The 25,461-nt window shown below is 48.3% G+C and overlaps 1 protein-coding gene and 1 long non-coding RNA gene across 7 annotated transcripts in view; one reads left to right on the forward strand and one right to left on the reverse strand.

Moving 5' to 3' along the window:
- Positions 1–25,461, forward strand: part of ATG7 (autophagy related 7) — a 261,895-nt gene that overhangs the window by 225,845 nt on the left and 10,589 nt on the right. The gene's annotated exons all lie outside the window — the stretch shown is intronic.
- Positions 5,829–7,750, reverse strand: LOC116539367. The gene is made up of 2 exons (XR_004264019.1): positions 7,630–7,750; positions 5,829–7,149 (listed from the first exon to the last, which is right to left on the reverse strand). It is a non-coding gene; the product is annotated as an uncharacterized LOC116539367 (long non-coding RNA).

Here is a 25,461-nt window from a genome sequence, read left to right on the forward strand (position 1 = left end):
TGCCCTCCACCTTGGTGACCCACCATATACCGGATACAGCTATCTAGCCTGTCTTTAGGCCCAGACAGAAGAAACAGGGAGGATTATTGTTAACTTTTACCACATGCATGACTTGCTCCGGGACAACCCATTCTTCCTTTAGGCAGAGGTGATGTGCACTGAAGTGTTTGATTTAGAGTGATGGAGAAGTCTGTGCTGCCGTTCCTCAGGGAGCCCTAAATGTTGATTTGCCTTTGGGAGGGCCGGGCTTCACGAAAACCTGATTTACAGTGTTGCTCTGGGCCTGATTTCCTTTGTACGCTCTGGAGGAAGTGCTCTGGTGATGTTGGCACTGAGCAAGCAACAAAGGTTTTAAAATGCCGGCCCTGGAAACAAAACTGTACCTTGTGATGTTAGAATAATTATACCACACTTGATCTCTGATTACGGCCAAAACAGCAGTTGCTAAATCCAGCTAACATGGAAAAACTAGAAAAAGTGAGGGGAAATCAGCCAAATGCATAGCAAGAGACGGGGAAAGCGGACCTGGACTACACACAGAATCTTCTGTTTCCACTTGTCTGGTAATAACTGCAACACTTCATGGTCCCCAGCCCCAGCCCCTAGCCCCCACCCCTTCTTTTCTAGAGCCATTGCACTGTGCATGTTGACACTAGCTGTGGGAACTCTGATTTAAAGTTGAGTTGAAAGAACTGCTTTTATCATTTCAAGTATGCAGCCCCAGGCCAAAACAGACAAAACAATTTTTTAAAGTCTCAGTTCAAAAGCAGCTTGAAGCTCTGTTCCATCAAAAGGAACCCCAAATCTCTCCACTGTTCTGTGGGCCCCTTCCTCTGCTTGTCTACCTGGCAGGCTCTCCTTACCTGTGCTGTGACTTAGTTAAGCTGAAGTTGAATGAAACACAGACGAAGGAAGGCATTGCCTTCCAGCCACAATGGAGAAGCCCGTTCCCACTCTGTCCCCACTGGGAAACAGGCTTAGAGTTCTAAAAATTGGGAGTTGGGGTTTCCCTTCAGCTGTGAAATGTTACAGAAATACACAAGTTCCATACAAAATGGTGACAGCTGCTACATATTTCTCAGAAAAGCAGAGTTCTACTAAAGAATCTATAATGTTTTTTATGCTTTAATAAATACCAGGGGCCAGGCACAGTGACTCACGCCCGTAATCCCAGCACTTTGAGAGGCCCAGGTGGGAGGATCACTTGAGCCTAGGAGTTTGAGACCAGCCTGGGCATTATGGCGAAACCCCATCTCTCCTAAAAATAAAAATAATGATAATTAGTTGAGCATGGTAGTGCACATCTGTAGACCCACCAACTCAGGAGGCTGAGGTGGGAGGACCAGTTGAGCCCACAAGTTTGAGGCTGCAGTGAACTATGATCATGCCACTATATTCCAGCCTGTGCAACAGAGCAAAACCCTGTTTCTTTAAAAAAATGAAAAGCAAAAAAAAGGGGTTTCTGAGTCCATAACAGATCCCCATTGTCCTGTCATCTACCAGGTGAGGTTCTATGTCTTACAGATTAAGAACATGACCCTAAATCAGCAAGCAGATGTTTAAAATAACACAGAAACAAACCTCATATATTCTGTTTTCCCTAGCTGCTTCAGAATTTGCTGTGAAATTTAAGGGTATTTATTTCTTTGTCTGTGCAAATCTCTATCTGTTTATTTATTTATGAATGAGACTGGCTCTGTCACCCAGGTTGGAGTGCAGTGGCACTATCTCAGCTCACTGAATCTCCACCTTCTGGGTTCAAGTGATTCTTCTGCCCCAGCTGGGACTATGGGCATGTACAACCACCTGGCTAATTTTTGTATTTTTAGTATTGATGGGGTTTTGCCATGTTGGTCAGGCTTGTCTCAGATTCCTGGCCTCAGGTGATCTACCTTTGTTGGCCCCGCAAAGTGCTAGGATTACAGGTTTGAGCCACCGCACCCAGCCAGTGAAAGTAGAAATTATTTATTTCTTTAATTATTCCTTGAAAAGTAGAAACAAAAATGTCCCCTCTTAGCCTGAATGATTAACTTTACTCATAAGAGGTTCACAGTAAGGCATCTGACGTTGTTATTTATTTTATTTTTTTACTCCTCTGCCTTTGTATGTGACATATACTCATTTGTTTGTTGATTAGTTTAATGCCTTGTATGCAGCTAGCATTGATATCTAGTTATAGCCATTTTTAAATCAAAAGACCATTAGCAGGTGCTGAAAAGTCCTGTAGCATTATTTCCTCATGTGTAAACTTTTTTTTTTTTTTTTTAATTAGAGCCACACCCTGTCGCCCAGGCTGGAGTGCAGTGGTGCAATCTTGGCTCACTGCAACCTCTACCTCCCAGGTTCAAGTGGTTCTCCTACCTCAGCCTGGGACTACAGGCATGTGCCACCATTCCCAGCTAATTTTTTTTTTTTTTTGAGACGGAGTTTCGCTCTTTGTTACCCAGGCTGGAGTGCAATGGCGCGATCTCGGCTCACCGCAACCTCTGCCTCCTGGGTTCAGGCAATTCTCCTGCCTCAGCCTCCTGAGTAGCTGGGATTACAGGCACGCACCACCATGCCCAGCTAATTTTTTGTAGTTTTAGTAGAGACGGGGTTTCACCGTGTTGACCAGGATGGTCTCGATCTCTTGACCTCGTGATCCACCCGCCTCGGCCTCCCAAAGTGCTGGGATTACAGGCGTGAGCCACCGCGCCCGGCCAGCTAATTTTTTCATATTTAGTAGAGGTGGAGTTTCACCATGTTGGCCAGGCTGGTCTCGAATTCCTGATCGTGTGAGCCTCCTTGCCTGGCTAGGATTATTTTGAGAATTTAAAATGTTAATTGTGATAGTTGACTAGACTTGGTAAACTATTCAGTGCTGTGCTGATGTAAATGTGATAACTGCTGCTCTCTTTCCCAAATTCACAGGCAGAATATGAGATTATGTAATCTTGAATCTTAATCTTCATCAAGGGCCGGGCACAATAGTTCACGCCTGTAGTCTCAGCACTTTGGGAGGCTGAGGTGGTTAGATTGCTTGAGCTCAGGAGTTCAAGAGTAGCCTGGGCAACATGGTGAGAGGCTCTACAAAAAAATACATATCTACAAAAAAAAAAAAAAAATTAGCCAGGTGTAATGGCACTCGCCTGTAATCCCAGCCACTCAGGTGGCTGAGGTGGGAGGATCGCCTGAGCCCAGGGAGGTCAAGGTTTCAGTGAGCCGTGATCGCTCCATTGCACTCCAGCCTAGGTGGCACAGTGAAACACTGTTTCAACAGTAACAACAACAACAAAACCCAGACAACAAGAAACAATCTTCATCAAGAACTCTTGCCATAATTGAATTTTGACTATTTTTTAAGTTACCAACTTAGAAGCAATAGGATTATTACCAATGTCCCTGATTCTACAGTTTTTCAAAGTGGTTATTATTGGTGTATAGCGGAACTATTGATTTTCGTATGTTGATATCCACCAGCATTGCTGACCTATCTTGTTAGTTTTAACAGTTTGAGAATTGTCTTAGATTTTCCACGTAGACAGTCATATCTTTTGCAAATAACAATAGTTTATACTCTTGTTGTCTGTGTACCTCATTTTTTTATTACTGCATTCACTAAGGCCACCAAAATAATGTTGAAATGAACTTCTTATGGTAGATTCCTTAGTTGTTCCTGACTTTAAGAATGAATCTAAAGTTTTACTATTTACCATCATGTTAGCTGTAGATTTTATTAAGGAAGTTTCCTTTTGATACTGATTTTCTATTTTATTAAGATTGTGAGTGAAGGTAAAAAAAATTTTCTGCATCTTCTGAGATGTTTAATAATTTTTTGTCCTTTTATAAAAATGAATATGGTATATTACTAAAATTTTTTTCTTACATATTTTTTCTTTTCTTTCTTTTCCTTTTTTTTTTTTTTTTTTGAGACGGAGTTTCGCTCTTGTTACCCAGGCTGGAGTGCAATGGCGCGATCTCGGCTCACCGCAACCTCCGCCTCCTGGGCTCAGGCAATTCTCCTGCCTCAGCCTCCTGAGTAGCTGGGATTACAGGCTTGAGCCACCGCGCCCGGCCCTCTTTTCTTTTTTTCTTTTTTTCTTTTTTTTTTCTTTTTTTTTTTTTTTTTTTTTGAGGCAGAGCTCACTCTGTCACCCAGGCTGGAATGCAGTGGCACAATCTTGGCTCACTGCAGGCTCCACCTCCCAGGTTCAAGTGGTTCTCCTGCCTTAGCTTCCTGAGTAGCTGGGATTACAGGCGAGTACCACCACATCCGGCTAATTTTTGTATTTTTAGTAGAGATGCGGTTTTGCCATGTTGGCCAGGCTGGTCTCAAACTCCTTACCCCAGGTGATCCACCCACCTCGGCCTCTCAAAGTGCTGGGATTACTGAGCCACCACACCTGGCCTTTTTTTTTCTTATATTGAACCATCCTTGTATATTTGAGATAATGTAATTCTCTTCTACCTGTCCCAGGGTAACTATTTAATACCATAGTTAAGAATTTGCATTCCTGAGAACTCATAGGATATCATCAGTGGCACTGAACTATTTTTCATGCTGTATAAACACCTCGAAACAATTATCAATATGAGGATTAAATGGGAAGGAACACGGAGATCTGTGGTCATAAGCATGACAGTTAAAATGCATGTCCCACAGTCATATATAGGAGGCAAATATATCAAAATTTGAGAAAGTTCTATTTCACAAAGGATTTTAACTGCCTTAAAGATTTGCCTGTAACAGATGGGTTATAGTTGAAAGAGGTTGGGTAATGCTATTAATTTAAAAAAACTTACAGGTTACAGTATATAAGTAAGGCCTTTAAGATGCCTTTTTTATGTCAGATGTTACAACAGCCAACATAGGTAAGATTCTGTTCCAAAGAGGGTATTTTCATTTCCTTGTTTGGGACTACAGACACAGTAATTTATCCCCCATATCCATGCAGAAATGTAGGAATGAGCTGATTTGTGATGCATCCTATATCCCTCCCTGTCAGCTTGAATCATTAAATCATCCCTGCTTTGCCTGTTGCTTGAAGAACACCCATGTGGTCCCTTCTGCTTCAGTTGTGGGCTTTCTGTCACCTTCTCATTTTGGGGACCATGAGAATATGCACAGCAGAGTAAATGAACACCTTAATGAAGTAAAGTTCTATTTACTCTTCTGGTTTGAAAGGTAACCATTTCACAAGACAAGGTGTTCTGTACTGAATCTTGTTCACAGCCTGCAACAATATTGACTTCACTCAACAGATATTTCTTGAGCTGCTGTTATTAAATCAGCAAGGAGCAGCCCCTGCTTATCTGCCCAGGTTTATTGAAGTCATAATGGCACATACCTTAAAAAACATAAGATAGCTATCCTACCTTCAGAGGAATGACAGTCAGTCATTTACAGTCCATCAATATCTAGGAAGTCAGAGGGTCACATACCTTCTGTGTGTTGGCCACCATCAGAGCCCTTGAGAAGCCTACAGAGAAAAATGCTTACCTCTGATATCACAGTCTAACATACAGCCTACCAGAGGAGACAATACAAAATGCATATAGACAGTTAAAACAGGCTAGGTGTGGTGGCTTACGCCCTTAATCCCAGCACTTTGGGAGGCCGAGGTGGACGGATCACAAGGTCTAGAGTTCGAGACCAGCCTCGTCGATATGGTGAAACCCCATCTCTACTAAAAATACAAAAATTAGCAGGGCATGGTGGTGGGCTCCTGTAGTCCCAACTACTCAGGAGGCTGAGGCAGGAGAATCACTTGAACCCAAGAGGTGGAGGTTGCCGTGAGCCGAGATTGTGCCACTGCACCCCAGCCTGGGTGACAAAGTGAGACTTTGTCTCAAAAAAAAAAAAAAAACAAAACAGAAAGTTGAAACAACATTACAAGAATAAAATCACTATTCAGGGACACAGCAGAAGATAAGTCATAAATAAGATGTTGGACTCATGACTGCATATCCAGTCAGACTGTCAGTGGGGTGGGGGAGAGGTGGGAAGAGGCTTCTGCAGAATGGATAGCAACTGCAAAGGGGGGCCTGGAAGACATTTCAATTTCAGATAAAAGAAATAGCGTATCGAAGGCACTGTGGAAAACAGGGAGCGGTACATTCAGGTGACAGTGGAACTACTGGTAGCTGGACAGGAGGGCATCGGGGAAGAGGACAGGGCAAGGAAGGCCTGGGAGTGAAGAGGCTGAAGTTGACATTCTGGGGCACCTCCAAAGCCTGCCAGGGTGAGGAGTTGGGTTTTGCTTTTTTTTTTTTTTTTTTTTAAAGACTTAAATAAATATTTAAAGATGATATATAGCCTTCTTTGAAAGTAATTGAGATCATTGATTGGGAGGGAAAAATACACTAATATTTAGGAACTGTAGTACGAGAGAAGCCGCTTACTATGCCCCTCCCACCACAAGCAGCACAGCCTATAGATGGCGTTTATTATATGTTCCCAGATACATGGCTTCAAACAGCAGAGAATTTTTTTTAAGTCTTAGTCATATGGATGAAAGGCCCTCTTGAAAATCAGGAATTAGAAATACAGCAGCTTGTCCTGTTGGCCTTTGCCTGGTAGTCAGATGAGGGCAAGGGCTTGTTTTCATGAGGGAGACTTGTAAATACTTGGAAGCGTATGATGTGATCATCACCAGTGTGAACCTTGAGGGTTGTCCCTGCGACCACCTGGTTCTTGAATACCATAGCCTTAAAAATAGGGAATTTCTTAATTTATTTCTCATAATGTGAGACTTCACCTGGTCAGCAATATCCGGGGTCTCTGCAATGGCTGGCATGGCAGGGGACACCCCACACATTATGCTGGTAGCAGTGGGAGGGGACAGGGCAGAAAGGACCAGAGAGTTTGTGTCTCTACCCAAAGGTACTGGGGATGCTGAGATGGCTCTGTGGCCATTAGCCCCTCACGCATCGGCTCCGTCACCTTTGTTCCTTTACCCATTTCTTACCCCAGCATAACCCATGTGCACTACCATCCTCTCCCCAGGAGACAGGAGGTGCCCAGAGACTTCTCTCTCACTCCTTTTCAGTTTGAAAGTGTGTATATGTGTTTTGGACAGAGGAGGACCTTCTTCTTGGATCAGAGGTGCCATTGTCTTTAGTGAGGACCCCTCTTGCTCTTGGCTGGAGGGTGGTGGGTTGTAGGCAGGCCTGAGAACTGGATGACCCATGCAGAAAGAGCCAGCACAGATGTGTTATAATACCCTTCCCACCTCAGCAGACATGACTAAACAAACTCTGTCTGCTTTGAACAATTAAAGCACTTATCAGAGCGGCTCCCAGAGAGAGCAAGGTCCTGCAAGCAATGGCATGCTCTGAGGAAAGCAGTGAGTGTGCGGTGTGCATGCAGTCCCTGTGCTGTTAGCAGTCTGCCCGGCCATACTCCGAGAAGCACTCTGTACATTGCCACCTTCTGCATTTAAACAGCCAGAATGACCTGAGCTGGGCACAGGAGTAGCTTCCAGACTGTCTTTCATCGGTTTCTGAGAAACTTAGATGCTGAATTGGGAAATAGTGATTTGCTTCAAAGAAATGCAAGAAACATGAAGATAAATGCAAGATAAACCCCAATTCTTTACAACCAGCACCCATTTCAGACTTCATGGTGAAATGTACCCCCTCCTCTGAGACCACTGTTGCCCTCCTGATCCCCCCTCCAGCGGTGACCCCCATTGAGCTAGCATCTTTCTCTCTTTCGTTCCACTTAATAACAAATAATAATTCTTAGGTTTTGCCTTTAAAATGAAGACTGCGCCTGTAATCCCAGCACTTGAGGTCAGGAGTTCGAGACCAGTCTGGTCAACATGGTGAAAGCTTGTCTCCACTAAAAATACAAAAATTAGCCAGGCATGATGGTGGGCACTTGTAATCGCGGCTACTTGGGAGGCTGAGGCAGGAGTGTCACTTGAACCCGGGAGGTAGGAGTTGCAGTGAGCCGAGGTTGTGCCTCTGCATTCCAGCCTGGGTGACAGAGTGATACTCTGTCTCAAAAAATAATAAAGTAAAAATAAAATGGCTGGGCACGGTGGCTCACACCTGTAATCCCAGCACTTTGGGAGGCTGAGGTGGACGGATCACGAGGTCAAGAGATAGAGACCATCCTGACCAACATGGTGAAACCCCGTCCCTACTGAAAATACAAAAATTAGCTGGTTGTGGTGGTGCGCACCAGTAGTCCCAGCTACTCGGAAGGCTGAGGCAGGAGAACTGCTTGAATCTGGGAGGTAGAGGTTGCAGTCAGCCGAGATTGCACCACTGCACTCCAGCCTGGCTCCTGGCGACGACGCGAGACTTTGTCTCAAAAAAATAAAAAAATAAATAAAATGAAGACTCTCTTCCTCGCCGTGGTCCTGGCTAAGTGTCTGCTTACCATAGGACTATGGAGTCAGCTGGGTGGACTTCTTGCCTCTCTGGCTGGTTGACAGGGAAGGACTGAGGCACAGAGAAGTTCTTCTGCCTGGTGTTGTAGCTAATAGGTACAGAGTCAAGACTAAAACCCCGTTGTCCTGCCCTAGGTCTGGCAGTGTGGAAGAAAGGAGCCATGTAGGGTACCCAGGCAAGCCAGAAGTCGAGAGGAAGTCAAGGAAGAGTGCGAGTGTGGGACAGGGACTACTCTCCATTAGCCTGAGAGGTGGGGGGCACTGAGGAGCAGGTCACTTCATGCTTGGCACTTGCATCTGAGCCTATTTATGAACACTGGGTGCAACCCACCTGGCAAGGCAAAGCACCTTCCTGAGGTCCCGCCACCCCCTGTGTGCCAGTCCATTACTGGCTGGCATTAGGGTGCTCACCTGTGTGTAGATTTCCTTAGGCCCAAGGGACAATCACATGGTCTACAAGTCTGCATATTGATTTGCACTAACCTCTACCCTAACAACATAGCATAAAAATGGTCTAGGCAGGTGCAGTGGCTCATGCCTATAGTCCTAGCACTTTGGGCGGCCGAGGGAAGTGGATTACCTGAGCCCAGGAGTTTGAAACCACCCTGGGCAACATGGCAAAACCTTGTCTTTACAAAAAAATTAGCCACATGTGATGTGCATGTCTGTAGTCTCAGCCACTCAGGAGGCTGAGGTGGGAGAACCGCCTGAGCCCAGGAGGTAGAGGCTACAGTGAGCCCAGATACCACTGCACTCCAGCCTGGTGATAGAGTGAGACCCTATCTCAAAAAAGAAAGTCTAATAACAAGCAGAGCAGCTAACATTTATTGAGTGCTTACTGTGTGCCAAGCACTGTGCTAAACACTTTGGCTTCATTTTATCAAATCTTCCCCAGAATTATCCCTTAGAAAACGATCACTTGTTTTGACTTAGAAACTGAAAGACTGCATTGTATACCAACAGACAAACCAATCTACTACTAAGCCCATCCTAGGGACTGTGAGGGACGATGGGGACTGCAGGGCTGGGGTTCTTGCCCCAAGGTTCCTGAGATTCAAAAGAAGAAGAAAATTGACAGAGCTCGATTCAGTGCTGATTGAGTAGGCTTGTTCTTTTATTTGCTCATTCAACAAGCATGAATTGAGTATGATTTCTGATTTGTTGAGCATTTATTGATGCCAAGCACCACATGAGATGCCGCAGACACAAAGCTAAAGCACAGTCGCTGATCTCAAGGAGCCAGCACACATCATCTGTCGGGGTAAACCGGAAGTGTTGTATGCTAGGGCCCAGAACAGAGGAGGAAGCAGAGGGGGATGGAGCTGAATCTGGAAGGAGGAGGTGCAGGCACAGAGAGGGAGATGGAGTTACTGGTGAGGAACACAGGCTTCTCAGGCTGGGTGCAGTGCCTCATGCCTGTAATCCTAGCACTTTGGGAGGCCAAGGCAGGAGGATTGCTTGAGGAGTTAGAGACCTGCCTTGGCAATGTGGCAAGGTCCCATCTCTGCAAAAATTAAAAATTAGCCAGGTGTGGTGGTGCGCACCTGTGGTTCCATTTACTCAAGAGGCTGAGGGCAGCAGGATTGCTTGAGTCCCCGAGGCCAAGGCTACAGTGAGCCATGATTGTGGCACTGCACTCCAGTCTGGGTGACAGAGTGAGACCCTGTCGTAAAAAACAAAAAAACAGCACAGGCTCCTCTCCCAAGAAATGAGGTTAATAATAACAACACTATCTCCCCTTGTGGCAAGGATGGGTCTGGATAATGCACAAGATGTGGTTAGCACAGTGCCTAAAATGCAGTCAGCAGTCGGTAAAAATGAGTTATTTTGTTGAGAGTTAAAAGTGCTTTGGAGGAGGACCTGAGTCTTGTCTTTGCACCACCCCAAACCCCCGGGGTCAGCACTGCCTCACATACACACTGCGTCCCAGAATGCTAACTAGTAAGATGTCACAGCAGGGTGGGGAGGAGAAGCAAGCCCCAGCCTGAGCAGGAATGACTGGAGGAAAGGCCACAGACAGAGCAGCCTGGAGGCTCGCTGTTACGCCGGAGAGTGGAGGGTTCAGTGGGCGGTGTTCTTCACTCCAGGTCTGAATGCTGCCTGGGGCTTGGGAGGCCCCTTTGGCTGGGCACTTTTTTCTTTTTTTCTTTTTCTTTTTTTTTTTTTTTTTTTTTTTTTTTTGAGATGAAATTTAGCTCTTGTTGCCCAAGCTGGAGTGCAATGGTACCATCTTAGCTCACTGTAGCCTCCGCCTCCCAGGTTCAAGTGATTCTCCTTTTTCAGCCTCCCAAGTACCTGGGATTACAGGCGTGTACCACCATAACCAGCTACTTTTTTGTGTTTTTAGTAGAGACAGAGTTTCACCATGTTGGCCAGGCTGGTCTTAAACTCCTGACCTCAGGTGATCCACCCCCCTCAGCCTCCCAAAGTGCTAAGATTACAGGTGTGAGCCACCGTGCTGGCCGAGCACTTTCTCAGGATGGCCATGCTGAGCTGCTGACCCCTCAGTCCTCCTCTCCAGCTCCCTTTCATCATCACCGATAGTGTTCATTTAAACTCAGCAAGACCCATGCCAATGAAAACAAAGAAAATGATCTCTTAGTGGTTATTTATATTGTAAACCTCCTCTTGTGTGATTTTTTTCCAGTCCAGCTTGCAATAATTTTTTAAGAAAGATAAAGTGATTTTTAAGTGTAGTTTTAAAGAGCAGGCCCATACATTAGCTTGCTTTCTGTTATTCTTCTCTTTGGGTTTGATGTTGTTCACAACATGAACTTTCATTTATCTTCTTCGAATAGTTTGGGACCACAGAGAAAAATCCCCATTCTGTAAAAAAAAAAAAAAAAAAAAAGCCATTATACAAATCCTTTAAAGCAGAAACTCTTCTCTGAAATGACTAAAAACTCATTAAAAACTGCTTCCTGAGAAGGTAGAACAGATGCGGGGGAACACATGGAACTGATTCTTTAAAGATGTCATTTTTTTGAAGCCACAGTTGTTATTTCTTTTCTGTTAGCCAAAATGTAGCCTTCTGAACTTAGCACCTCATATTTATCAGCAGAGAAAGAGAAGAGAGGAAAACAAAAGAAACTAGAAGCAGAAAACTCTGAATTGTTTATAAAATGGGCTTTTAAAAATATTTATTAGGAGAATGAACCATGCTTTCCTTTCTCTCAAAAATTTAAGCACTTTCAAGTGATGACCAATTAAAAAAACTTGGAGCTCACTTGAGGCCCAGTTTTCCCACCATCAGAAATGTGCAGCCACAAAGGAAAAGTCCAGAATTTCAGCACTTGTAAGCCCTGCCGCTGCTGGTGTTGGAAAAGTACTGACCAGCAGAAAGCCTCCTCCTCCTCCTCCCCCCCCAGGGGAAAGCTGCCAGCCTATCCAGTTGGCACAGCCATGCCCCTCTGCCCAGGACTTGTCACCTGCACATACAGATGAGGATGTTCAATATGAATGAGAAAGGAACTTGAGAGTCCAGCAGCACCCTAGGTCTAGGAGTGAAAAGCTCCTAGAGTCTTAGCACTGTGCCCTCCTGTGGTAAGCTGGACTGCGTCGATTCTGCAGCAGCAGGCAGATGCCCGTTCTGCAAAGGCATCTATATTTAGGTGGGGGCACCAGCTTGCCAAGGTAAAGAAGGGCATGATGGGCGTCGCCTCAGAATACTGTTGGTCTTGGAACAGAGGGCCTCAGCGTCTGTCCTCACATCTTCTGCTCACAGGCAGGTCCTGTGTTGCCCTGTGGGTTAGACACGCTCATGGAGGAGAGGACAGCTCCCCAGAGCCAAGGCGGTCTGGAAAGCATCAGGGCTCTTCCTGAATGCGCGTCCTTCATGCTGGGTGGCTACGTGCCGCCAGGCAGGGACTCCACACTGCAGCTTCATACTTGCTATGCTAAAGGGAGCTGCCACATGCCCTCTGTTAGCAGGATGTATAATTGGGCCCCGAATGCCCCAGTGGTGTCCACTGGCTCATCCCTTCTCAAAAGTGGCTGTCTTCAACCCACAGTGGGAAGCTGCTCCCTGCCAGTGTAGCCTGGTGGGCCTGTTGGCCTGGGGGGAGTCACTGTCTGCCTGGACACACCTGGCCACCTTGGGACTACATAGCATCCCTTCTACCCTGAAAAGGAGTAACTCAGCTCAGCTCCTGTTCCCCAGACTCAGCCCAATGCACTTCAGGCCCACGTGGGCCCAGACTTTCCTTTTGTGACTTCCTAGCAGGAGCCTCCACTTCAGCTGGCATTCAGTGCTCATCCTGCACATTCTCGCCCCGAGGTCTTTACTCCCTGTATGGCCCCAGCTGTGGTCCTTTCCATGCCCTTGTGGATCACCTCCTCAGGAAATCTTCTATGAAGGTCCAGTTGATTTCTTCCTAGGATGTGTTGCTTGGGGCCTCCCTCGAGGCTATGCTGATGTTTCTGCTGGAATGTTTCATCCTTCGGGGCCTAGACCCAGGCCATCCCCTGCTGAGCCTTAGCTGAGTGCCCAGCCCTCTGCCTTCTAGCTCGGGCCATTTCTTGAATCCCTTCATCAGACACCCTGCCTGGTGTCTTCTGAGGTGTCCTTCATAGGCTTGGCTGGACCGAAGGCTCTCAGAGGGAAAGGCCAACTCATGTTACTCGTCTTTGTCTCTCAGTGGTACCCAGCATGGTGCCCAAGTTCCTGTGGAGGAACCCTGGCTTTTGTGATTCTCAAAGTCTCCTGCATCGGCCCTCCCTGAGCAGGTTTGTATGGCAAGCACAGGGACCAAGCAAGTCTCAGAGCAGGCTCCCTTTGACAGATTAGGAAGAGGCGGTGACAATGGGATAGGAGCCCTGCCTGGGGACTCTCAGGCCAGTGAACCGAGGGTACAGCTGTAAGCCCTACAGGAGGACTCAGCTCTTCAGCAGTGGACTTCACAGATAAGGCACACACAGGGTGCCTCTGAGGAGGGCTTGGCCCTTTCGCTTCAACCAGGCTCCTTGGTACAGAAGCAGGGGCGAGGTCTGGGAGGAGGCCCCCTGTGTTCTCTCTTAAGAGAGCTATTCTCAACTCCTGCCTTCCCAAGAGCCCTCCAAGGCACTTCAGAACTGCCCTGGACCTGCTAGCTTCATACCCAGCTTTGAATAGTGAAGCATGTCAGTTCTTTTTAAAGAGTGTCTGCAGATCCCCTAAAACAGAAGCCCCAGAGCTTATGCTCCTTAGCAAGAAAAGATGATTCCATGTGGGATGAGGCAGCGTTCCCTGCCAAACCAGCCATCAGGCCGTCCAGCGCAGCTGTGGTCCCAGACCTAGGAGCCCCACAAGTGCTGGGGCCTCCATCTCCATGGGCTCTAAAGGAAAGGGGCCTCATAACTGGCTAGCTGGGGCAAGGAGACTACCTTCCCAGCCCATCCCGTCTCTGATTTCTCAGGGCTGGTCTGTGGGTGGGAGGAATAGAAAGGACTGCCAGGGCGTGGGATTAGAGGAGAACCGAGAGTTTTTGATAGATTGAGTGGCTCATTAGGGGTGAACCAGGCAGCCAAAGAAACATCTTTGAGGATTGCAGTTACTGAGTACAGCCCCTCATCAGCCCTGAGGTTGGTCCCCTTAACCTCGCTATGGGGGTGGGCTCAGGGAATGTGCCTGCCAGGACAGGAAAACAGCCTTGGGCTACAGGCCCCACCTGGCCAGCGCCCTGTGTTCCCACAGCAGGACCAGCCCCTTTCTAACTGCTTTTGTTTTGTCCTGCGACAGAGCCTTGATTTTGGGTTAAGTTTGTGCCTTCCAGGCTGGGGAAGAAGCCAGAACTTCCGTTTCCTATGCAAAACGCCACCACACACCTAGGGCGGATGTTTGTGTTCATGGAGGTCGTCACCCATCTGTTTTCAGAATAAACTTTTGTGTGAGTGCACTCCGGCAGGGAGTCCTGAGAGTGCACCCTCTCACCACTGCATCTGTAGGCGCCGACCGAGCCTGCTGCCCCAACCCTGCAGCTCCCACCTGGCCTGAACACTGTGGTCTGGTCACCTAGGATTCTGGGCTCTGCTCAGCTGGTGACCTTGCTTAAGCCATGCCCCTCTCTGAGCCTCCATATTCCCTTCTGCAGCTGTGGAGGGTGAACTTGATGTTGTGCAAGATCATGTCCAGCTCTGAAATTTTAGGAGTTGAGCTTATTTACGATCAGCCTGTTGATTCTACCTCTAAAATATAATCTGAATTTCTACACTCCCCTCCATTTCTCCTGGTACTCCATGATCTTGTCACTTCCTGCCTGAGTTCTGGCAGACCCTCTGATGTCAGACTTTGATCCCTCTGCATGGGGCCTCACCCACCCGGCCACATGCTCTGCCATCAGCCCCCTAGAGCCCCTGGGATCTTTGCACCTGCCGTTCTCGCCACAGAGGCACCCTCCCTCCACTCCTGGATGGGCTGGCTCTTTCATTCCCATCTTTCAGAGCTCAGCTTCAAGTGTTGCCTCCACTGAGAGGCCTTAGCCCCAAGATCTTTTCTAAAAGAATTGTTCCTCCATCATTACACCTCTCAGCCCATGTTTATTTTCTACATTTTGTAGCTCTTTCCTTGGGTGGATCTGGTTTTATGTTAGTTTCTTGTCACCTCCACTAGGCAAGGACCTCCCAGGGCAGGGCTACACCTGTCCTAGTCACAGCTGATCAGCCAGAGCCTAACATGTTATAGCACCTGGAGTTCTGTAGGTGTTCAAAGAATGCTGGCTGAGTGGATAGAGCCCTCCTCCATACAGCCCCATTTTCCTTCTTGATTTCTTAGTTTCAGGCCCCATTTTCTCTCAAGGATCCAGAGGTCACAGTGTGAGTGATTATAAAACAAATGACACATGCAACACAAACTCTTCAGTCAATACCGAGAGGGCTTTCACTCCACTCTCCATCATCTGCCCTGTGGCCTCAGATTAAAACTCAGGCTTAACATTTCCTGAGCCCCTACTTGGTGCCAGATTCCAGTTCAGTGCTTTGCAGTTATTTTATGTACCCTTGATAACCTTTGTAAGGTTGGTGGTAAAATGGAGAAATTTATTTTCCTGTGGGGAAACTGAGTCTCTTAAGAGATGAACTAACCCACGATCAGAGAGATGGTGGCTGGTAGAGCCCAGATCTAAAAGTTCAGAACATCTTGCCCAAGTCTAGTGCTGTTTCCTTGGTTTAAACCCAGTGCCACTGAGCCAAAGTGGGGCCTGGCTGAGATTTGGGCCTGAATGTAGAAGAGGCCAGGGAAAGGTGGAGGGAAGAGGGCACAGGTCCCAGTGTGGTATTCCACATGACCCCTGTTGTCCAGCTAGCTGGGAAGTACGTGGACCCCAGGGCTGACAGAGGTCCCTGAGGGCCACAGGAATGTGACAGAAGGTCGGTGGCATTTCTAGAGGCCTGTGGTCATAGAAAGCATGGGGGTTTTCTGAGGACTGGGAGTAACCGAGGGCCTCAGGACAGGCTGGGTGGCAGTGCCCTCTCAACACTGAGCTATCAGCTAGTTTGAGAAGGCCTTTCTGAGGCCAGCACAGACTCTACCACACCATGGCCCTTCAAGGTATAGCTTTCTCCGGAAGACAGCTATTTGGAGCCTCAAAATGGACCTAACTGCCAGAGCTGCAGTGGAAGTGAGAACTCGGGGCATGGAATGAGACAGAGCTAGGTTTGGATCTCAGCTCTGCCGTTTGCTAGCTGTGTGGCCCTGCCAGTCACCTGCCCTGTCTGAGCTCTGAGTCCCGTGTCTGTAAAGATGCCATGGTATGGTAGAGATGAAAGAGAGTCATATTTGAATATGACACAGAATAGGCCCTCACTGCCAGGCGCAGTGGCTCATATCTGTAATCCCAGCACTTTGGGAGGCTGAGGCAGGCAGGCTGCTGAAGCCCAGGAGTTCAAGACCACCCTGGCCAACATGGTAAAACTCTATCTCTACAAAAAATACAAAAATTAGCCAAAAAAAAAAAATGCAGCTGGATGTGGTGGCATAGGCCTGTGGTTGCAGCTACCCAGGAGGCTGAGGTGGGAGGATCACCTGAGCCTGGGAAGGTCAAGGCTGCAGTGAGCTGTTGGTTGTGCCACGGCACACGCACACTGAGCAACAGAGTGTGAGACTCTTATCTCAAAAAAAAAAAAAAAAAAAAAAAGGCCCTTAGTAATTCTTGAAAATTAGTTACTGAAGGAAGGAATGGACACCTAAGATGTCCTCCAGGAAGAGAGCATGGAGAAAGGATCTGAGCTTCTTGCTATTTTCAATGTGAAAAGCTTTAATTTGGCTGTAATACAAGGTTGATTACCCACAACTTCCAAGAACTTACCACAAAATGTTAATGATATCAACAGGTTTTTTTTTTCCAGGTTGTAAAGCCGTGCTCTCGATCATTGTAAGCAGGTAACAACACATACTCATATGATGTGTACCCTGCGTCAGGCACAGTTCTGAGCACTTTATACCCATTAACTCATTTCATGGTCACAACAGCCCTAAAAGGGAGATAGCATTTTTGTCTTCATTTCTCAGATGAGAAAACAGAGGCACAGAGAGATTAAATAGCCTGAGATCACAGCCTGAGGTCAGTGGCAGAGCAGGACCCAATCCTGGAAGTCTGGCTTCAGAGGCAGTGCTCTTAACTCCACCTGATGGTGATTCCTGCCTATAGGAGAATCAGATCAGGGTGAGAGAAGCATGCCACTGAGCCAGGGAGGCCAGGGAAGGCGGGGTGGGAAGGATTCTGTTCTCCTTAAAATGGTTGGGAAAAAAGGTTGTGCGCGGTGGCTCGCACCTGTGATCCCAGCACTTCAGGAGGCCGAGGCTGGTAGATCACGTCAGGAGTTTGAGACCAGCCTGACCATCATGGTGAAAACCTGTCTCTACCAAAAAAAAAAAAAAAAAATTAGCCCAGCGTGGGGTATGCACGTGTAATCCCAGCTGCTCAAGAGCCTGAGGCAGGAGAATCGCTTGAACCCTGGAGGCGGAGGTTGCAGTGAGCTGAGATTGTGCCACTGCATTCCAGCCTGGGTGATGGAGCGAGACTCATCTCAAAAAAAAAAATAATATTTTATATTCTGTGAAACTCCCAACTAAATGAATGGAAGATCGTATTGATGCTTTAAGGGAAGTGGGCCCACTGGAAGTGTCGCCCACCTTCCACCTTTTGCTTGTTCTGAAAGAGTTACGGTATTTCTCTTATGACATTATTGGCAATTTTAAATATGTTTTTATATTCTGTGAAACTCCCCCCATCTTAAGCTATATTCGTTTTACGAATTTAGAAAAATAGAATCTATTGATGCACGTACAATACAATACAATATATGTAAAAGTGTGTGTTTCTGAGTTTTGAGAAACGTACATGTTTGTGGAAGCAGCACAGCTCAGCAGCGAGGGGGTAGTCTGGCCTCTCCCGCCCTGCAGTCACTCGGAGGTTCACCTGCATCATTGTGTGTGTCAGCACTTGGTACCTTTCTGTCACTGAGTAGCGTCTCACTTTGAGAATGTACCAGAATTGTTTATTCACTTACGTGCTAAGGCACTCTTGGGTTGTTTCTAGTTTGGAGCTTTTATAAATGAAGCTCTGATGAGTGTATATTTTCATTTCTCTTGGGGGATTATCTTCAACTAGAATTGCTGGGTCATAGGGTGGAAGTATATGTTTAATTTTTTAAGAAACTATTATTTTTCAAACTCACTGTGCTGTTTTGCTGTTCCCACCAGCAGAGTGTGAGAATTCTGGCTGTGTCATGTGCTTGTCAACACTTGGACCTTGCAGTCCTTTTCATTTTGGCCATTTGAGTGGAGATGCAAGTGGCATCTCATTGTGACTTTTATTGTAGCTCTCTGTCTGATGACAACATCTCTCTCAGGTCTCTGATGGGAAACATCTTCTCAAGTATTTATTTACCATCTATATATCTTCTTCTTTTTTTTTTTTTTTTTCTTTTTTTCTTTTTTTGGAGACAGAGTTGTTTCACTCTTATTGCCCAGGCAGGAGTGCAATGGCACGCTTTTGGCTCACTGCAACCTCTGTCTCCCCGGTTCAACTGATTCTTCTGCCTCAGGCTCCCAAGTAGCTAGGATTATAGGCACATACCACCACGCCTGGCTAATTTTTTTTGTATTTTTAGTAGAGACATATGCGTGATACTTCTTTCAAATATTTTGCCTATGTTTTCATTGGGTTAGTTATCATATCTTATTGAACTGTCCAGATATTTTCAGCCTGAGCAACATGGCAAGACCCTGTCTCTACAAAACAATAAAAAATAAAAATAAAATAAATTCACCGGGCATGGTGGTGTGCACCTATGGTCCCAGCTACTTGGGGGACTGCAGTGGGAAGATCCCTTGAGACCAAGAGGTCAAGGCTGCCGTGAGCAGTGATTGCACCACTATGCTCCAGCTAGGGCCATAAAGTGAGACCCATATCAAAAAAAAAAAAAGGTTATTATGTTTCTAGACATGAGTTTTCGGTTAGATATTGGCACTGCATATTTTTTCCCAATGTCTTTGGCTTGACTTTTCATTTTCTTAGTGTTGCCTTTAAGACAGAAAAATTTTCTAATTCTGAACTTCAGTTAATAATTTTTTTCTCTTATGGTTCCTGCTTTTAGCATCCTAAGAAATCTTTGCCTGTACCCAAACTCTCATTGATTTTTCTTTTATGTTGTTTTTTCCTAGAAAATTTATAGTTTTGGCTTTTATATGTTTGTGATTGATTTCAAGTTAATTTTCATGTAGGATATGAGTTAAGAGTGAAGGTTCATTTTTTCTCTATGTGGCTATTTAATTGTTCCAGCACTGTTTGTGGAAAACATTGTCCTTTCTCGTTGAATGACCATGGCACCTTTGTTGAAAGTCACCTGCCTGTGTGTGTGGGTCTGTTTCTACCTCTGTGTTCCTGTTCATCCTCATCTCAGTACCAAACTGTCTGCTGCCCAGAGCTTTATAGAGTCAGTAGGTCAGCGTCTGCCTTGTTACACAGTCTCTGATGGTTGGGCCCAGTGGCAGGGGACGTCGTCATGCCAGCACATGCCTCCCTAGGATTGAGTCATGCCCCTGTCCTGAGAGGCCAGGCCACCTGCATTTGCATTATCTGAAGTTGCAAGATCTCCCGTCTCACCAAGTGAAGTTGGTGTGCTTATATTCTGCGTTCCCCTACCTCACCCTGGAACTCTGAGCTCTCGAGTGTTCCCCCTTCTCTTCTCCCTGTCTCTGATGTTGACCCCAAAAGCCCTTTGAGGTAGAGAACAAACATGTAAAAGTGTCCACCCTTTTAAAGGGAAACTGTTCAAAACCTTTTCTAAGGAACTGGAAATAAGAACTACATAACAGAAACCATTTCGCAGCCGTCAGCCCGGCCATTTATCTCAACAACCATTTCATTTAAAATGTGGGCCAAACATATAAATCATATCTTGAAAGAAAGTATGTTGGTGCCACAGAAATTACCCTGTATTCTTACCACCTAATTTAAAAAATGTGTTTTGAAGCCTGGGAGAAAGCAAACAAGCCTGGGGCCCGCGCCCTCCTCCCCCAGGGCCGGGGACGCAGTGGAGAGGCTGAAGCACTGAGCGGCACGCCCTGTTGTTAGCCATTCCCTTCAGCCGTGGTCACTCTTGAAACCTCCCTCCTCTGAATGTCACTGGGTAAATTAGGAGCTGAGAGCCCCAAAGCCAGTCTGCTTCTCACCAGTGCTTGGTCAAGCCCTTCCGCTTATGCCATAAACACTCCAGGAGAGATCGTAGATATCAGTGCTTATTTAGTGACATCCCCGGGGGAGGGTACTAAATATAGCGGGGCCCTGAGGTCCATTTTCCAGACTAATAAGGGGGGGAGACCTGGAGCAGCCTGTCACTGTGGACTGGGAATTCCAGAGTCTTCTGTCGGAAACCTCTCTAAGGATTGCAAGGCTAAGATGTCAGCATTTCCCTCTTGGCGGGTTCCATATTTACTTAGCACTTCCTGGGAGGGAAAAACAAAAGACACCAGCAGGTGTACTGGCCTTGGGCCCATGTACCCCTCACCTGAGTCCCTGGTGACACCAGTATCCCCACTGCTACACTGACCCTTTTTTCTCACCTGGTCTTACATACTTTCCTCTTTCCTAGCCTAGTAGCTGCTCACAGCCGCCCTCTGCTTCCCTCTTGTGCCTCCTTAAAGACAACGGTCCCCTGGGCATCCTCTGGGGCACCCCTCCAGGGTGTCAGGTCTCTGTGTTTCCAGCCTGGGCTCTCTTCTCGGGGAGTGGAGCAGTGACATTTGGAACTGCTGAGCATAATCCCTGTGCCTTGAGTGTTTCTTGGCGGTGCTGAGCTTCCTTTTCTCTGGGTCTAGGTTCTGAGGCATGAGACTGTTCTTTCAGACCCTTCACTCCTTGTCAGTTGTAGCCCTGAGCATCTTTATAGGGAGAGTGGGGAGGATTTGGGGCTCAGAGTGCCTCTGAAGGTGGCATGCCAGCCCACACGTGTGTACAGGACCGGTCTGCTGTCCCCTCCCTGAATGTGCCTTCAGTCAGCTGCACAGGCTGCAGTTAGATGGCGGCACCTTCCAACCGACCCCATGGCAGCAGGAGCAGCCCCGCCCTGCCAACATGAAGCCTGTCCTTTTCTCCTTTTAACCTCCTCATCCCTGGCTGCCTGATGGTCCTTGTGTAAGTCACGCTTTACATCTAACCAGTAAAGCCTTGCCCGTTTCTGTCTTTCTAGTGGAACCTTAACCTTGTTCCTGGAACCCCGGGGCAGTGGGTGTCATGCAGCAGTGCACATGGGCTCTGGACCAGCACCAGGAGGCTGGGGTTGGAAGGCTGGGGAGAACTCCTCTCTCAGAAGACTCCAGAAGTAGCCCCACAGTTCTTCTTCCTTCTTCCTCCCATCTTCCCCCGTGCCTCAGCCCTCAGCTGTGTCTGGAAAGCTGAGTTTGGGGCAAGGGTTCCCTGAGAAGAGGGTTTTGCTCTTAATTCCTCCGCCAAGTCTGGTGCCCAGGCTAGAGGCAGCAGTGAGTGCTTAGGGTACAAGAGTGGGAAGGCAGGCGGATATCTTTCCAAAGGGAGGCGCCGGGGTGGTGTGGAAGGGGGAGCACGAGGCTGGGTGCAGTGGCTCACAACTGTAACCCCAGCACTTTGGGAGACTGAGGCAGGCGGATCACCTGAGGTTAGGAGTTGGAGACAAGCCTCGCCAACATGGTGAAACCCCATTTCTACTAAAAGTACCAAAAACTTAGCTGAGCATGGTGGCTCATACGTGTTACCCCAGCTACTCAGGAGGCTGAGGCCTGAGAATCACTTGAACTGCAGGCCCCTGGGGATGGGAGGGGGAGGACCCATTTCCTCTCCAGTGAAGGATGGTGACAGGCTGTAAGTGGAGGGTGAGCAAGGGCAAATGCTGCTGGCAGCAGACAGCAAGGACACCTCAATCCCTGCAGTGCATGAGCCATCAGCCCCAGCTGGCCTCTCCATCTGCCGGCTCCCTTCCCTCTTGGTTCACTCCCTCAGGCCGCTCATCTGCCTGAACCAGCCAGCTGAAGCAGTCATGCCAGCCATCCTTGGCCCAGGGGGAAGGGATCTAGGAGCTTCTGGTTCTGGATTCATTGTGAGAGTAGGCAGGGTTAATTCTGAGTTGCCCCAGGTCCCCATGCTGTGATGGGGCTGTGGGCAGGAATCTGGAAGCCAAAAAGTCAGACCCTGGGCCTTTACCCAGCAGCACTTCCCCGTGGTCCGCTCTAGGGCCCAGGTACGGCTGCACAAGCAGACCTGGGCCCAGCAGGGGTACTGGTTAACCCACAAGGCCCCCCATCTGTAGAGCCCCACAGATACTGCCTTGCAGGGCACCCTTTCTGACCAGCCCCCATCCTGCCTGGAACCTCTTAGAGTCCAGAAGCAAAAAGTGTCCACCGCTGTGTGTCCCTGTGGCCTGGCTCGGGGCCAACCCACAACGAGGCTCAGGAAGGAGAATGAGGGCGTCAGTGGCCTGGGACCCAGACTTCCCTCAGAAAGCTGGCCTGCTGCCCCACATGCTCCTGCCAGGAGATGCCCACAGTGCTTCCCCCCACCATCCTTCTGGGCTCTGGAGGCCAAGGGCCTGATGTGCTGGAGTCCTTAAGAAGCCAGCTGGGCCGAGGGGCCCTTCCTTGACTGTTTGCGTCTCAGGTATTATGGCCACACCAAAAATCCCCCTTTGTTTTCTGCCCTATGGAATCGTACCCAGAGCAGATGGTTCTGAAGCATTGTTCCTGCAAAGCCTTTCTACTAGGCCAGGCGCTGAGCCCGGGCCAGGAGCACAGTGGTGACCAGGCAGACCAGGCCCTACCCTCAGGCAGCACGCAGCCCCCTTGGGGAAGTTGGACAGATGCACAAACTACCAGGTGAAAGCAAATTACGGTGGGGGCGCAGGAGGAGCCAAGCATTGAGAATAAGGTGGGTGAGCTGGGAAGTCGCTGCAGACCCAGCGGAGCCAGCCGTGTGGGAGGGGCTGCGGAGAGGAGCCTTCTAAGCCAAAGGAGCCTGTGAAGAGGCTGAGCAAGGAGAGAGCCAGGAGGCAGCTGTTGGAATCTGGTGGGCCAGAGGGAGGGTGCCGGGGTGAGGCAGGGAGTGAGGAGCTTGGAGGGGTGGGCAGGGCCAGAGCTGGAGGCCTAGCAGCCCAGAAATGAGTTTGGACTTAACTCTCCCTTTGTGTAAGGGGAAGATTTTAAGGCTGTAAAACTGGGGAAAGACACAATGGGATTGTTTTTTGAGAAACTCAAGTCTGGTGCTCTGTGGGTGGGGACAGTGCCAGAGGGTTATGGAGACCCCAGAAGAGCCAGGGTGACTGATACCTGTGGAGACAACAGATCCTTCTCTAGTGGGCATGTTGAGCGTGCGCAGTGACCCTGGAGCGAGCCCTGCCTCCCCTCCTCAGCTCAGCTGGGGGTCTCCATGGCGAGCAGCCGATCCCTCTTCCCAGCTCTTTCCTGCCCCGGCCAGGCCACCTCCTCCCCATCTCTTCTCATCCCTAAACCTGACCTAGGACTTCTAGGACCAAGCCCCAGCCCACAACCTGCTGGCCTTGGGACACCCACCAGCCCTGTCCCTTCTCTGGACCTCGGGGCTGTGCTTGGGCTCCATGTGTCTCTCCTTTTTCTCCCCTAGTCTCTGCAGCCACCACATGGCAGTGCTAAATAAGAGCTGGCAACTAGCAGTCTCCCCAAGAAGTGGGAGTTAGCACCCCCAGTGTTTCCTGGAGGCTTGAGGAAGGTTCTGGCCACCTGGACAGGCAGGAAGTGAACACGCCTCACCCAGTCCTAGTGCCACACTCCCCAGTAAACGGTTTTTGAAGGAATGTGAATGAGCATGAGTGAATTCAGTGAATGAGTGAATGTCTATGGTATGATCCTTTTGGAAATATGGGGTCATCTTCCTTCAAGTGGACTGAATACTGGTTACAAAGTCTCCTGGTGAAGCCTCATCCAATGTCCTTTCCTGGTCCCTAACAAATGACACCTGCAGATCCCTGTTCTCAGTTCATCTCAAAGGCAGAGCAGCACACCTGTGAGGACCACAGCAGAGAGGTGAGGGAGCAGGGCCACTCACAGGACCAGGGGAGGTCTGGGTACCTGCCATCTTTATATTCAAGAACAGGCTAGGTGCAATGGCTCACACCTGTAATTCTAGCACTTTGGGCAGCCAAGCCAGAGGATTCCTTAAGCCTACAAGTTCAAGACCAGCCTGGGCAACACAGGGAGACCCCATCTCTACAAAATATAAAAAATTAGCTGGGTGCGGTGGCACATGCCTGTAGTCCCAACTGCTAAGGAGTCTGAGGTAGGAGGATTTGGTTGAGCCTGGGAGGTCGAGGCTGCAGTGAGCTATGATGGCACCACACTCCAGCCTGGGTGACAGAGCGAGGCCCTGTCTCAAGAATAAAGAAATGCCAAAACTGGATTATTTTTTGAGATGGAATTTCACTCTCTCACCCAAGCTGGAGCACAGTGGTGTGATCTTGGCTCACTGCAACCTCCAGCTCCCAGGGCAGGTGATTCTCCTGTCTCAGTCTCCTGAGTAGCTGGGATTGCAGGCACACACCACCATACCCAGCTAAATTTTGTATTTTTAGTAGAGGTGGGATTTCGCCATGTTGGCCAAGCTGGTCTCAACTCCTGACCTCAGGTGATCCCCAACCACCTTGGCTTCCCAAAGTGCTGGGATTACAGACGTGAGCCACCATGCCCGGCCTCGTTTTAAATGTTTACATTTAACAAATTAATGCTTTTAACAGACACAGAAATAGATTGTGCCATTCACAAGATAATTACAATGTTTATAAAAGACGAACCTTAGTTTATGGCATCCTTCCGGCAGTGTGTTCCAGAAATGGGACCCAAGCTTGAAACTGGATGATGAAGGCTCCTTTCAAACCCGTCTGTCTTCTTTGGAGAGAGTTAAACCTCAAGGCCCTTTGGGTGTGTGCAGTCCAGGCTGAGCCTTCTCCCTAGCTCCTTGTGATGGGCCCAATTGAAAGGTCCCTCTTCCCCTAAGGTAGAGTGGTGGCCCAGTCCTGTCCCTTCATTGCAGGGCAGTGGCCAGTGGGGAGTGCTGAGGGGCTCAGGTCAGGCTGACCAGAGGGGCCGAGTGCACCCTCACCAGCGGACAGCAGCACAGGCTGATGCCATCGGCTCCCTGGCTGTCCGAGCCACGGCCTCTGCCACCGCCTCCTGAACTGGGTCAGACTGAGGCGGGGACTCAGGAGCCAGAACAGGTCAGGAGCTGGCCTGGCCTTTCGGCTGCTGGGTTTTTTCGTGGTGCTGATGGGTATGTGCTGTTGGTCTTGGGGAACTTACTGTGCCTCAGTGTGACAGGTGGTGAATGGAAGAGTGTCTAGGGCCCAAGGGGCAGACTCAGAGGCCATCCTTAATTGTCTTTAGAAGGAATTATGTCTAAGAATTAGGAAGTAGAGAAAGTACAAAAGCCCTCTGCCTTCGCCCTTGCTAGCTTGGTCTCCTTGACCAGTTCTGCTGTTTTCTCTGTGCTTCAGTCCCCTACTTTGTAAAATGGGGGCAAATATGTGACACCATTGTCCTTGGGGCTGCCGGCAGGAGACTGGAGGCAGGGGTTTGAGTGACATTTCCCTGTGTGGACAGACCACGTTCCGT

This window comes from Sapajus apella, unplaced genomic scaffold (genome assembly GCF_009761245.1).
Source record: "Sapajus apella isolate SASKATOON/1434 unplaced genomic scaffold, GSC_monkey_1.0 scaffold128, whole genome shotgun sequence".
In the NCBI taxonomy this organism is placed as follows: domain Eukaryota; kingdom Metazoa; phylum Chordata; class Mammalia; order Primates; family Cebidae; genus Sapajus; species Sapajus apella.